Consider the following 15000-nt stretch of genomic DNA (forward strand, 5'->3'; position numbering starts at 1 on the left):
CCTAACCCTAACCATAAAACCTAACCCTAAAGCTAACCCTAACCATAAAACTAACACTAACACTAATCATAAAACCCTAATAATAACCCTAACCCTAACCCTCACCAAAACCCTAAACCCTAAACCTAACCATAACCCTAACCCTAACGAATACCTATCCCTAACCCTAACCCTAACCCTAACCCTAACGCAAACTTAACCCTAACCCTAACCCTAAACCTAACCTAAACTTAATCAAAACCCTAACCCTAACCTTAACCCTAAACCTAACCTAAACCTAAACCAAAACCTAACCCTAACACTAACCCTAACCCTAAACCTAACATTAAACCTGAACCCTAACCCTAACCCTAACCCTATCCCTAACGCAAACCTAACCCTAACCCTAACACTAAACCTAACACAAACCTAACCCTAACCCTAATCCTAACCCTAAACCTAATCCTAACCCTAACCCTAACACAAACCTAACCCTAACCCTAACCCTAACGCAAACCTAACACTAACCCTAACCCTAACCCTAACGAAAACCTAACCCTAAACTTAACGTTAACAATAAAACCCTAACGCTAAACTTAACCCTAAACCTAACCCTAACCCTAACCCTAAACCTAACCCTAATTGTAACCCTAACCCTAACGCAAACCTAACCCTAACCCTACCCCTAATCCTAACCCTAAACATAACCCTAACCCTAACCCTAACCCCAACGCAAACCTAACCCAAACCCTAACCCTAACCCTAACCCTAACGCAAACCTAACCCTAACCCTAACCCTAAACCTAACCCTAACCCTAACCCTAAATCAAACCTAACCCTAACCCTAACCTTAACCATAACCCTAACGCATACCTAACACTAACCCTAACCCTAACCCTAACCCTAACCTAAACCTAACCCAAACCCTAACCCTAACACTAACCCTAACCCTAAACCTAACTTTAAAACTAATCCCTAACCCTAATCCTAACCCTAACTCTAACGCTAATCTAAACCTAACCCTAACCTAAACCCTAAACCTAACATAAAAATTAACCTTAACCCTAAAATTTACCTAACCCTAACCCTAACCTAACCCTAACCATAACCCTAAACCTAACGCAAACATACCCCTACCCCTAACCCTAAACCTAACCGTAACCCTAAACCTAAACCTAAACCTACTCCTACCCATAACCCTAAGCCTAACACTAACCATAACCCTAACCCTTAACACTAACTCTAACCTTAACCCTAAACCTAAGCTAACACTAATCCTAAGCCTAACACTAACCCTGACGCTAAACCTAAACCTAAACCTAACGCTAACATTGACCGTAACCTAAACCTAAACATAACCCTAACTCTAACCCTAACCCTAATCCTAAAACTAACCCTAACACTAAACCCTAAATCTAACCCTAACCCTAACCATAACGCAAACCTCACCATAACCCTAACCCTAACCCTAACGCAAACCTAAACCTAACCCTAACCCTAACCGTAACGCAAACCTAACCCTAACCCTAACCCTAACGCATACCTAACCCTAACCCTAACCCTAAACTGAACCCTAAACCTAACCCTAACCCTAACGAAAACCTAACCCTAAACCTAACCCTAAACCTATCCCTAACCCTATACCCTAACCCTAACCCTACCCTAACCTAACCCTAACCATATACCCTAACCCTAACTCTTCCCTAACCTAACCCTAAACCTAACCCTAACCGTAACCTAAGCCTAACTCTTACACTAACACCTAACCCTAAACCTAACACTAATCCTAAATCTAACGCAAACCTAACCCAAACCCTAACCCTAAACCTAACCCTAACCCTACAGCTAAACCTAAACTTAAAACTAACCTTAACCCTACCATAACGCAAACCTAACCCTAACCAAAACTCTAACTGTAACCCTAACCCTAAACTCTAACCCTAACCCTAAACCTAACACTAACGCAAAACTAACCGTAACCCTAACCTTAACACTAACCTTAAAACTAACCTTAACCCTAACGAAAACCTAACCCTAACCCTATTACTAACCCTAACCCTACGCAAACCTAACCCTAACCCTAAACCTAACTCTAACCCTAACTCTAACCCTAACCCTAACCCTAACCCAAAGCCTAACCCTAACGCAAACCTAACCCTAATACTAACCCTAAACTTAACCCTAACGCAAAACTAACCCTAAACCTAAACCTAAACCTAACCCTACACCTAACCCTAACGCAAACCTAACCATAACCCTAACCCTAACCCTATCCATAAACCTAAACTTAACACTAAGCCTAACGAAAACCTAACCCTAACATAACCATAACCCTAACCCTAACGCAAACCTAAACCTAACCCTAAACTTAACCCCAAACCTACCGCAAACCTAACCCTAAATTCTAACCCTAACCCTAACCCTAACCCTAACTCAAACCTAACCGTAAACCTAACACTAACCCTAACCCTAACGCAAACCTAACCCTAAACCTAACCTTAACCCTAACACTAACCATAACCCTAACCCTAACCGGAACGCAAACCTAACCCTAACCCTAACCCTAACACTAACCCTAACCCTAACCCTAACCATAATGCAAACCTAACCCTAACTATAACCCTAATCGTAAACCCTAACCCTAACCCTAAACCTAACCTAACACTAACACTAACCCTAACCCTAACCTAAGCCTAACCCTTCCCTAACCCTAACCCTAAATTTAACCCTAACCCTAACCCTAACGCAAACCTAACTCTAACCCTAATCCTAAAACTAACCCTAACCCTAACCCTAACCCTAAGCCTAACGCAAACTTAAACCTAACCCTAACCGTAACGCTGAACATAATCCTAACCCTAACCCTAACCTGAACGCAAACCTAATCCCTAAACTTAACGTTAACCATAAAACCCTAACGCTAAGCTTAACCATAACCCTAACCCTAACCCTAAACCCTAGCGCTATCCTTAACCCTTACCATAACCCTAACGGAAACCTAACCCTAACCCTAACCCTAACCCTAAATCTAACCCTAACGCAAACCTAACCCTAACCCTAACCCTAACCCTAACCTAAACTTAATCAAAACTCTAACCCTAACCCTAACCCTAACCCTAAACCTAACCTAAACCTAACCCAAATCCTAACCCAAACACTAACCCTAACCCTAAACCTAACATTAACCCTGAACCCTAAACCTAACCCTAAACCTATCCCTAACGCAAACCCAACCCTAACCCTAACACTAAACCTAACAAACCTAACACTAACCCTAACCCCAACCCTAAACCTAATCCTAACCCTAACCCTAACGCAAACCTAACACTAACACTAACCCTAAACCTAACGAAAACCTAACCCTAACCCTAAACCTAATCCTAACCCTAAACCTAAAGCTAACCCTAACCCTAACCTTAACGCAAATCTAACCCTAAACTTAACGTTAACAATAAAACCCTAACGCTAACCTTAACCCTAACACTAACCCTAACCCTAACCGTAACCCTAACCCTAATTGTAACCCTAACCCTAACGCAAACCTAGCCCTAACCCTAACTCTAAACCTAACCCTAAACCTAACCCTAACACTAACCCTAACACTAACGCAAACCTAACGCTAACCCTAACCCTAACGGTAACGCAAACCTAACCCTAACCCTAACCCTAACCCTAACCATAACCCTAACTCTAACGCTAATCTAAACATAACCCAAACCTAAACCCTAAACCTAACATGAAAACTAACCTGAACCCTAACCCTAACCTAACCCTAACCCTAACACTAACCGTAACCCTAACCCTAACGCAAACCCTAACGCAAACCTAACCCTAACCCTAATCCTAAACCTAACCCTAACCCTATACCCTAACACTAACCCTGCCCTAAACTAACCCTAACCATATACCCTAACCCTAACTCTACCCTAACCTAACCCTAAACCTAACCCTAACCCTAACCTAAGCCTAACTCTTACACTAAAACCTAACCCAAAACCTAACCCTAACCCTAACCCTAACCATAACCCTAACGCATACCTAACCCTAACCCTAAACCTAACCCTAAACTTAACCCTAACCCTAACGCTAACACTAACCCTAACCTTAAACCTAACTTTAAAACTAAATCCTAACCCTAACCCTAACCCTAACTCTAATGCTAATCTAAACATAACCCTAACCTATAACCTAAACCTAACATGAAAACTAATCTTATCCATAACCCTAACCTAACCCTAACCCTAATCTTAACCTAACCCTAACCCTAACCCAAACGGTAAACCGTACGCAAACGTAAACCGAAATCGTAACCCAAACCCTAACCCTAACCCTAACCCTAACCCTAACCTTAACGCAAACCTAACCCTACCCCTAAACCCTAAATCTAACCCTAACGCAAACCTAACCCTAACCCTACCGAAAACCTAACCCTAACCCTAAACTTAACCCTAACCCTAAACCTAACCCTAATCCTAACCCTAACGCAAACCTAACCCTAACCCTAACCCTAACGCTAACCCTAACGCAAACCTAACCCTAGCCCTAACCCTAACCGTAAACCTAACGCAAACCTAACGCTAACCCTAACCCTAAACCTAACCCTAAACCTAACCCTAACCCTAACGCTAACCCTAACGTAAACCTAACCCTAACCCTAAACCTAACCCTACTCTAACCATAAACCCTAGCCTATCCCTAACCCTAACCCTAACCGTAACCCTATCCCTAACGCAAACCTAACCCTAACCCTAACCCTAAACCTAACCCTAAACCTAACACTAACCCTAACGCTAACCCTAACGCAAACCTAACCCTAACCCTAACCCTAAACCTAACGCAAACCTAACCCTAAATCCTAAACCTATCCCTAACCCTAACGCTACCGCTAACGCAAACCTAACCCTAAACCTAACCCTAACCCTAACCCAAACACAAACCTAACCCTAACCCTAACCTTAACACAAACCTAACCCTAACCCTAAACATAACCCTAAACCTAACCCAAACACTAACCCTAACGCAAAACTTACCCTAACCCTAACCTTAACCCTTACCCTAACCATAACCCTAAACCAAACCCTAACGCAAACCTAACCCTATCCCTAAACCTAAAACTAACCCTAACATTAAAACTAAACTTAACCCTAACCCTAACGCAAACATACCCCTAACCCTACCCCTAACCCTAACCCTAACCCTAAACCTAACCCTAAATCTACGCCATCCATAACCCTAAGCCTAACACTAACCATAACCCTAACCCTAAACACTAACTCTAACCTTAACCCTAACCCTAAGCTAACCCTAATTCTAAGCCTAACTCTAACCCTAACCGTAAACCTAACCCAAACCCTAACACAAACCTAACCCTAACCCTAACCCTACCCTAATCCTAACCCTAACCCTAACCCTAAACCTAACCCTAAACCTAACGCTAACATTGACCGTAACCTAAACCTAAACCTAAACCTAACTATAACCCTAACCCTAATCCTAACTATACCCTAACACTAACCCTAACCCTAACCCTAAACCTAACAATAACGCAAACCTAACCATAACCCTAACCCTAACCCTAACGCAAACCTAATCCTAACCCTAACCCTAACCCTAAACCTAACCCTAACCATAACGCAAAACTAACCCTAACCCTAACGCAAACCTAACCCTAAACCTAACCCTAAACCGAACCCTAACCCTGACCCTAACCATAACGCAAACCTAACACTAAACCTAACCTTTAACCTAACCCTAACCCTAACCATAATCCTAACCCAAACACTAACGCGAACCTAACCCTAACCCTAACCTAAACCTAACCCTAAACCTAAACCTAACCCTAACCCTAACGCAAACCTAACCCTAAACCTAACCCTAACCCTAACCCTAACCGTAACCCTAACGCAAACTTCACCATAACACTAACCCTAACCCTAACGCAAACCTAAACCTAACCATAACGCTAACCCTATGGTAAACTTAACCCTAACACTAACCATAATCCTAACGCAAACCTTACCCTAACCCTAACCCTAAGCCTAACCCTAACCATAACCCTAACCCTACCCCTAACACAAACTTAACCCTAACCATAACCATAACCCTAAACCTAACCCAAACCCTAACCCTATGGAAAACCTAACCCTAACACTAACCCTAATCCTAACGCAAACCTTACCCTAACCCTAACCCTAAGCCTAACCCTAACCATAACCCTAACCCAAACCCTAATGCAAACCTAACCCTAACCCTAACCTAAACCTAACGCTAAACCTAACCCTAACCCTAACCCTAACCCTAAAGCAAAGCTAACCCTAACCCTAACCCTAACCCTAACGCAAACCTAACACTAACCCTAACCCTAACGCTAACCTTAACCCAAACCGTAACCCTAACGCAAATCTCACCATAACCCTTACCCTAACCCTAATGCAAACCTAAACCTAACCCTAACCCTAACCCTAACCCTAACCCTAACCTTAACGCAAACCTAACCCTACCCCTAACCCTAAACCTAACCCTAACCCTAACCCTAACCTTAACGAAAACCTAACCTTAAACTTAACGATAACAATAAAATCCTAACACTAACCTTAACCCTAACCCTAACCCTAAACATAAACCCTAGCCCTATCGCTAACCCTAACCCTAACCGTAACCCTAACCCTAACGCAAACCTAACCCTAACCCATACCCTAACTCAAAGCCTTACCCTAACCCTAACCCTAACGCAAACCTAACCCTAACCCTAACCCTAACCCTAACCCTAACCCTAACCATAACCCTAGCGCATACATAACCCTAACCCTAACCCTAACCCTAACCTTATCCCTAACCCTAACCCTAACCCTAACCTAAACCTAACCCAAACCCTAACCCTAACACTAACCCTAACCTTAAACCTAACTTTAAAACTAAACCCTAACCCTAACCATAACACTAACTCTAACGCTAATCTAAACATAACCCTAACCTAAACCATAAACCTAACATGAAAGCTAACCTTAACCCTAACCCTAACCCTGACCTTAACCCTAACCCTAACGCAAACCTAACCCTAAACCTAACCCCAACCCTAACCCTAACCCTAACGCAAACCTAACCCTAACCCTAACCCTAACGCAAACTTAACCCTAACCCTAACCCTAATCCTAACGCAAACCTTACCCTAACCCTAACCCTAAGCCTAACCCTAACCCTTACCCTAACCTAAACCTAACCCTAAACCTAACCCTAACCCTAACCCTAAAGAAAAGCTAACCCTAACCCTAACCCTAACCCTAACCTTAACCCTAACCCTAACCCTAACCCTAACCTAAACCTAACCCAAACCCTAACCTTAACACTAACCCTAATCCTAAACCTAACTTTAAATCTAAACCCTAACACTAACCCTAACCCTAACTCTTACGCTAATCTAAACCTAACCCTAACCTAAACCCTAAACCTAACATGAAAACTAACCTTAACCCTAACCCTAACCTAACCCTAACCCTAAACCAAACCTAACCCTAACCCTAACCCTAACCCTAACGCAAACCTAACCCTAAACCTAGCCCTAACCGTAAACCTATCGCAAACCTAAACCTAAATCCTAACCCTAAACCTTACCTTAACCCAAACCCTAAAGCTAAGGCAAACCTAACCATAAACCTAACCCTAACCCTAACCCTAAATCTAACGCAAACCTAACCCTAACCCTAACCCTAACGCAAAACTAACCCTAACACTAACCATAACCCTAAACCTAACCCAAACCCTAAACCTAACCCTAATCCTACCACTAATCATAACCCTAAGCCTAACACTAACCATAACTCTAACCGTAAACACTAACTCTAACCTTAACCCTAACCCTAAGCTAACCCCAATCCTAAGCCTAACACTAACACTAACCCTAAACCTAACCCTAAACCTAACGCTAACATTGACCGTAACCTAAACCTAAACCTAACCCTAACTCTAACCCTAACCGTAATCCTAACACTAACCCTAACAGTAAACATTAAATCTAACCCTAACCCTAACCCTACGGAAACCTAACTCTAACCCTAACCCTAACCCTAAACCTAACGCAAACCTAACACTAAATCCTAACCCTAACCCTAACCCTAACCCTAACCCTAACCCTAAACCTAACGCAAACCTAACCCTAACCCTAACCCTAACTCTAATCCTAACGCTAACCCTAACTCTAACCCTAACCCAAAGCCTAAACCTAACGAAAACCTAACCATAACCCTAACCCTAAACCTAACCCTAACGCAAACCTAACCGTAACCCTAACCCTAATCCTAACCTTAAACCTAAACTTAACCCTAACCCTAACGAAAACCTAACCCTAACCTAATCCTAACCCTATCCCTAACGAAAACATAAAACTAAACCTAACCTTAACCCCAAACCTAACGCAAACCTAACCCTAAATTCTACCCTAACACTAACCGTAACCCTACGCAAACCTAACCCTAACCCTAACCTTAACCCTAACCCTAAACATAACCCTAACCCTAACCCTAACGAAAACCTAACCTTAACCCTAACCCTAAAGCCTATCCCTATCCCTAACCCTAACCCTAACCGTAACCCTAAACCTAACGCAAACATAACCCTAACCATAACCCTAACGCAAACCTAACCCTAACCCTAACCCTAACCCTAAACCTAACCATAACCCTAACGCAAACCAAACCCTAACCCTAACCCTAACCCTAACCCTAACGCAAATCTAACCCTAACCCTAACCTTAATGCAAACCTAACACAAAACTTAAGGTTAACCATAAAACCCTAACGCTAACCTTAACCCTAACCCTATCCCTAACCCTAAACCCTAGCCCTATCCCTAACCCTAACCCTAACCGTAACCCTAAACCTAACGCAAACCTAACCCTAACCCTAACCCTAACCATAACGCAAACCTAACCCTAACCATAACCCTAACCCTAACCCTAACGCATACCTAATCTTAACCCTAACCCTAACCCTAACCCTAACGCAAACCTAACCCTAACCCTAACCCTAACCTTTACCCTAACCTAAACTTAATACAAACCCTAACCCTAACCCTAACTCTAACCCTAACCTAACGCATACCTAACCCTACCCCTAACCCTAAATCTAATCCTAACGCAAACCTAAACCTAACCCTACTGAAAACCTAATCCTAACCCTAAACCTAACCCTAACCCAAAACGTAACCATAACCCTAACCCTAACCTTAACGCAAACCTAACCCTAAACTTAACGTTAACAGTAAAACCCTAACGCTAACCTTAACCCTAACACTAACCATAAACCCTAGCCCTATCCCTAACCCTAACCCTTCCCGCAACACTAAACCTAACGCAAACCTACCCTAACCTTAACCCTAAACCTAACCCTAAACCTAACCCTAACCCTAACGCAAACCTAACCCTAACCCAAACCCTAACCCTAACGCAAACATAACCCTAACCCTAACCTTAACCCAAAACCTTACCCTAACCCTAACCCTAACGCAAAACTAAGCCTAACCCTAACCCTAACCCTAACGCATACCTAACCCTAACCATAACCCTAACCCTAACCTAAACCTAACCCAACCCTAACTCTAACACTAACCCTAACCCTAAACCTAACTTTAAAACTAAACCTTAACTCTAACCCTAACCCTAACTCTAATGCTAATCTAAAGTTAACCCTAACCTAAACCCTAAACCTAACATGAAAACTAACCTTAACCATAACCCTAACCTAACCCTAACCCTAACCCTAACCTAACCCTAACCCTAACCCTAACCCTAACCCTAACCCTAACGCACACCTAACACTAACCCTAACCCTAACCGTAAACCTATCGCAAACCTAAACCCTAAGCCTAACCCTAAACCTAACGCTAACACTAACCCAAACCCTAACGCAAACCTAACCGTAACCCTAAACCTAAACACTAACTGTAACCCTAACCCTAACCTAACGTTAATCCTAAGTCTAACCATAACCGTAACCCTAAATCTAACCCTAAACCTAAACCTAACATTGACCCTAACCTAAACCTAACCCTAACCCTACCTCTAACCCTAACCCTAATCCTAACCCTAACACTAAACCCTAACCCTAACCCTAACCCTAACCCTAAACTTAACCATAACCCTAACCCTAATTCAAACCTAACCCTAACCCTAACCCTAACCATAACCCTAACGCATACCTAACCCTAACCCTAACCCTAACGCTAACCCTAACCGAAACTTAACCCAAACCCTAACACTAACACTAACCCTAACCCTAAACCTAACTTTAAAACTAAACCCTAACCCTAACCCTAACCCTAACTCTAACGCTAATCGAAACCCAACCCTAACCTAACACTAAACCTAACATGAAAACTAACCTTAACCCTAACCCTACCCTAACCCTAACCCTAACCTAACCATAACCCTAACCCTAACCCTAACCCTAACCCTAACCCTAACACAAAACTAACCCTAACCATATACCCTAACCCTAACCCTACCCTAACTTAACCCTAACCCTATACCCTAACCTTAACCCTTCCCTAACCTAACCCTAAACCTAACCCTAACCCTAACCTAAGCCTAACTCTTACACTAACACCTAACCCTAAACCTACCCCTAACCCTAAATCTAACCCTAACGCAAACCTAACCCTAACCCTACCGAAAACATAACCCTAACCCTAAACTTAACCCTAACCCTAAACCTAACCCTAACCCTAATCCTAACCTTAACGCAAACCTAACCCTAAACTTAACGTTAACAATAAAATCCTAACACTAACCTTAACCCTAACCCTAACCCTAACAATAAACCCTAGCCCTATCGCTAACGCTAACCCTAACCGTAACGCTAACCCTAACGCAAACCTAACCCTAACCCTAACCCTAAACCTAACCCTAAACCTAAGCCTAACCCTAACCCTAACGCAAACCTAACCCTAACCCTAACCCTAACCCTAACCCTAACGCAAACCTAACCCTAACCCAAAACCTAACCCAAAACCTTACCCTAACCCTAACCCTAACGCAAACGTAACCCTAAACCTAACCCTAACCCTAACCCTAACCTTAACCCTAACCCTAACCCTAACCCTAACCTAAACCTAACCCAAACCCTAACTCTAACACTAACCCTAAACTTAAACCTAACTTTAAAACTAAACCCTAACCCTAACCATAACACTAACTCTAACGCTGATCTAAACATAACCTTAACCTAAACCCTAAACCTAACATGAAAACTAACCTTAACCAGAACCCTAACCTAACCCTAACCCTAACACTAACCTAACCCTTACCCTAACCCTAACCCTAACGCAAACCTAACCCTAACCCTAACCCTAACCGTAAACCTTACGCAAACCTAAACTTAAATCCTAACCCTAACCCTAACCCTAACCTTAACACTAACCCTAACGCAAACCTAACCCTAAACCTAACCCCAACCCTAACCCTAACCCTAACGCAAACCTAACCCTAACCCTAACCCTAACGCAAACATAACCCTAACCCTAACCCTAACCCTAAAGCAAAGCTAACCGTAACCCTAACCCTAACCCTAACGCAAACCTAACCCTAACCCTAACCCTAACCCTAACCCTAACCCTAAACCTAACATTAACCCTAACCCTAACCCTAACCCTAACTTAACCCTAACCCTAAACCTAACCCTAACGCAAACCTAACCCTAAACCTAACCCTAACTGTAAAACTTTTCGCAAACCTAAACCTAAATCCTAACTCTAAACCTCACCTTAACCCAAACCCTAAAGCTAAGGCAAACCTAACCATAAACCTAACCCTAACCCTAACCCTAAATCTAACGCAAACCTAACCCTAACACTATCCCTAACGCAAAACTAACCCTAACACTAACCATAACCCTAAACCTAACCCAAACCCTAAACCTAACCCTAACCCTAAGCTAACCCCAATCCTAAGCCTAACACTAACCTAACCCTAAACCTAACCCTAAACCTAACACTAACATTGACCGTAACCAAAACCTAAACCTAACCCTAACCCTAACTCTAAGCCTAACCGTAATCCTAACACTAACCCTAACACTAAACCCTAAATCTAACCCTAACCCTAACCCTAACGCAAACCTCACCATAACTGTAACCCTAACCCTAACGCAAACCTAACCCTAATCCTAACCCTAACCCTAACCCTAACGCAAACCTAACCCTAACCCTAACCTTAAACCTAACGCAAACCTAAACCTAAACGTAACCCTAAACCGAACCCTAACCCTAACCCTAACCCTAAAGAAAACCTAACCCTAAACCTAACCCTAAAACTAACCCTAACCCTATACCCTAACCCTAACCCTACCTTAACCTAACACTAACTCCATACCCTACCCATAACTCCTCCCTAACTTAACCCTAAACCTAACCCTAACTCTAACCTAAGCCTAACCCTAACCCTAATCCTAACCCTAAAGCTAACCCTAAACTTAAAACTAACCTTCACCCTACCCTAACGCAAACCTAACCCTAACTCTAACACTAACCCTAACCCTAATCCTAAACCTAAAGCTAACCCTAAACTTAAAACTAACCTTCACCCTACCCTAACGCAAACCTAACCCTAACCATAACACTAACACTAACCCTAACCTTAAACCTAACCTTAACCCTAACCCTAACGAAAACCTAACCCTAAACCTATACCTAACCCTAACCCTACGGAAACCTAACGCTAAACCTAACCCTAACCCTAAACCTAATGCAAAACTAACACTAAATCCTAACCCTAACCCTAACCCTATCCCTAACCCTAAACCTAACGCAAACCTAACCATAACCCTAACCCTAACTCTAACCCTAACGCTAACCCTAACTCTAACCCTAACCCTAAACCTAACCCTAACGCAAACCTAACCGTAACCCTAACCCTAATCCTAACCTTAAACCTAAACTTAACCCTAACCCTAACGAAAACCTAACCCTAACCTAATCCTAACCCTAACCCTAACGCAAACATAAAACTAACCCTAACCTTAACCCCAAACCTAACGCAAACCTAACCCTAAATTCTACCCTAACCCTAACCGTAACCCTACGCAAACCTAACCCTAACCCTACCTTAACCCTAACCCTAAACATAACCCTAACACTAACCCTAAAGCAAACCTAACCCTAACCCTAACCCTAAAGCCTATCCCTATCCCTAAAGCCTAACCCTAACCCTAACCGTAACCCTAAACCTAACGCAAACCTAACCCTAGCCCTAACCCTAACCCTAACGCAAACCAAACCCTAACCCTAAACCTAAACCTAAGCCTAACCATAACCCTAACGCAAACCAAAACCTAACCCTAACCCTAACCCTAACCCTAACCCTAACCATAACGCAAACCTAATCCTAACCATAACCCTAACCCTAACCCTAACGCATACCTAAACCTAACCCTAACCCTAACCCTAACACTAACCCTAAGGCACTTAACCCTAACCCTAAATCTAACCCTAACCCTAAAGCAAACCTAACCCTAACCCTAACCTTATCCCTAACCCTAAACATAACCCTAACCCTAACCCTAACCCTAACCCTAACGCAAATCTAACCCTAACCCTAACCTTAATGCAAACCTAACCGAAAACTTAACGTTAACCATAAAACCCAAACGCTAACCTTAACCCTAACCCTTACCCTAACCCTAAACCCTAGCCCTATCCCTAACCCTAACCCTAACCGTAACCCTAAACCTATCGCAAACCTAACCCTAACCCTAACCCTAACCCTAACGCAAATCTAACCCTAACCCTAACCCTAAACCTAAGCCTAACCATAAACCTAAGGCAAACCAAACCCTAACCCTAACCCTAACCCTAACCCTAACCATAACGCAAACCTAACCCTAACCATAACCCTAACCCTAACCCTAACGCATACCTAACCTTAACCCTAACCTAAACTTAATACAAACCCTAACCCTAACCCTAACTCTAACCCTAACCCTAACGCATACCTAACCCTACCCCTAAACCTAAATTTAAACCTAACCCTAACCCTAACCCTAACCTTAACGCAAACCTATCGCTAACCTTAACCCTAACACTAACCATAAACCCTAGCCCTATCCCTAACCCTAAACCTACCCGTAACCCTAACCCTAACGCAAACCTACCCTAACCTTAACCCTAAACCTAACCCTAAACCTAACCCTAACCCTAACGCAAACCTAACCCTAACCCAAACCCTAACCCTAACGCAAACATAACCCTAACCCTAACCCTAACCCAAAACCTTACCCTAACCTTAAACCTAACGCAAAACTAACCCTAAACCTAACCCTAACCCTAACGCATACCTAACCCTAAACATAACCCTAACCCTAACCTAAACCTAACCCAACCCTAACTCTAACTCTAACTCTAACCCTAAACCTAACTTTAAAACTAAACCTTACCCCTAACCCTAACCCTAACTCTAACGCTAATCTAAACCTAACCCTAACCTAAACCCTAAACCTAACATGAAAACTAACCTTAACCCTAACCCTAACCTAACCCTAACCCTAACACTAACCTAACCCTAACCCTAACCCTAACCCTAACGCACACCTAACACTAACCCTAACCCTAACAGTAAACCTATCGCAAACCTAAACCCTAAGCCTAACCCTAAACCTAACGCTAACCCTAACCCAAACCCTAACGCAAACCTAACCGTAACCCTAAACCTAAACACTAACTGTAACCCTAACCCTAACCCTAACCTAACGTTAATCCTAATTCTAACCATTACCGTAACCCTATATCTAACCCTAAACCTAAACCTAACATTGACCCTAAACTAAACCTAACCCTAACCCTACCTCTAAACCTAACCCTAATCCTAACCCTAACCCTAACACTAAACCCTAACCCTAACCCTAAACCTAACCATAAACTTAACCATAACCCTAACCCTAGCTCAAACCTAACCCTAACCCTAACCCTAACCATAACCCTAACGCATACCTAACCCTAACCCCAACCCTAACCCTAACCCTAACCGAAACTTAACCC

This window comes from Rhinolophus sinicus, chromosome 2 (genome assembly GCF_057876585.1).
Source record: "Rhinolophus sinicus isolate RSI-liver-muscle chromosome 2, RSI-T2T, whole genome shotgun sequence".
NCBI classification, from domain to species: domain Eukaryota; kingdom Metazoa; phylum Chordata; class Mammalia; order Chiroptera; family Rhinolophidae; genus Rhinolophus; species Rhinolophus sinicus.